Source organism: Echinops telfairi, unplaced genomic scaffold (genome assembly GCF_000313985.2).
Source record: "Echinops telfairi isolate 266 unplaced genomic scaffold, ASM31398v2 ScPeMD7_2010;HRSCAF=2546, whole genome shotgun sequence".
Lineage (NCBI taxonomy): Eukaryota > Metazoa > Chordata > Mammalia > Afrosoricida > Tenrecidae > Echinops > Echinops telfairi.
The window spans coordinates 3,386,799-3,388,521 of record NW_022105908.1 but is presented as its reverse complement, the minus strand read 5'-3'; positions in this window follow the sequence as shown (position 1 = coordinate 3,388,521).

Genomic DNA, 1,723 nt, shown 5'->3' with positions numbered 1-1,723 from the left:
GAAAGGTGTTTTTCACATTCTAAACCATTTCTGGTTGGCCTTCTTTCTTATTGAAACCTGAAGAAATTTTATGTGATACAAACAAAATGATCTAATTTTTGGTTCTTTTCACAGATTTTTTTTATCCTGAGAAAATATGTGAATCCTGACATACTTTCTATTTCTAATAGTAGCAAAGTAATAATAGTAATAGTTCTAATAATACATTATCTTTAAATACTTCCAGATGTACTAGGACCTGTTATTATCCTTACAGTGCACGGGGAAAGGCAAGGCAAGTCTTACTATCCGCAGGCCAGGAATAAAGAACAGTATGGATCACTGTTGCAGCCATTATCAATCCATCTTCTTGAAGCCTCCCTTTTTTTCTGCTGACACCCTATTCTTGCTGGCACTCTTTATCAGCTCTTGATGACATGTCCAACATAATTGAGACAAAGTCTCAAGATAGGAGGACTTGTTCGTTTTTCCTGAGAGTCCATGGTGTTTTTACTCTTTTCACCAGCACCACAGTTTTAATGGATTAATCCTTCTATGGTCTTTTTCACTGTCCAGCTCGTGCATGCATGTGAGAAATTGAAGAAGGAAAGAGACAGTGGAGAATCTTCATCTTATCCTTCAAGGCAAAGCCAGGGGCCAGCTGCAGAACAAACCAGCATTGCTCCTCTGCAAGTTCAAGTTGAAGCAAAAATCACCGAACTCCAAGAGAGCCAAAGTATGACATTGAGTGTATCCTGCCTGGATTCTGAGACCATTTTAAAAATAGATTTGATATACTGAACTCTAATGACCAATAACCAGAGAGTTGTGGAATGACATCAGACATGAAGAAAGTGAGAGGTCATTAAAGAGACAAGAAAGAAATAAAATACCAACATGGATGTCAGAAGAGATTCTGAAACAGTATTGAGCAGAGAAGCTAAAGTTAACAGAAGTGTCTTATCTCAATACCATTAATCAAGTACAATTAATTAAAGTCAGAACAGATTGAATTCTCTTAGTCCAAAGGCATAGTTTTAGAAGTTTAGCCAACAGGAAAAAAATTGATCATTTGTTTCAATTTTTAAGCTGGTTTATCTGGCTCGATGTAAATTATTAGGTAATCAATTACCAGATGAAATGTTGGCAGTTTAAACCCACTCAGAGGCCCCTTAAAAGACAGGTCATAACCTTAAAAGCCCTGTGGAGACGTTCTAGTCTACACACATGGAGTCATCATGAGAAGAAACTGACTCAATGGAAACTCACAGGAATAAGAACATCGGGTGTAACTTAAAAAAATTTAAGATATTTGAATTTTCTCAGATGGAAAGAGAGGAGATTAATACCTGTCTTGTTAAGTTGTGAACAGGATAAGTGATAATATATAAAAAGCATAGGCCATTGTGTTTGGTGGGTTATGGGTAGTTAATGGCTGATATATGAAAAATCAACAGATTCCCATCTTGCTTCCATTAATAACACTGTCGTTTTTTGTTTTTTTAGCAATGGATGCGACTCCTTAAAAAGCATAAATGAGGCTCTTTTTAAATTTTGTTGTGATTTGGGTGAAAGTTTACCAAACAAATTGGTTTTCCATTTAATAATTGATACACTGTTTTGTGACCATGCTGCGATTCCCACAACGTAGCAGCGCCCTTCCCACTTCGGCCCCCCGTGTTTACCACTTTTCTTCATCCTTCTTTTCGTTATCAGCGTTCTCATGTTTTTCTTTTTTTTTTTT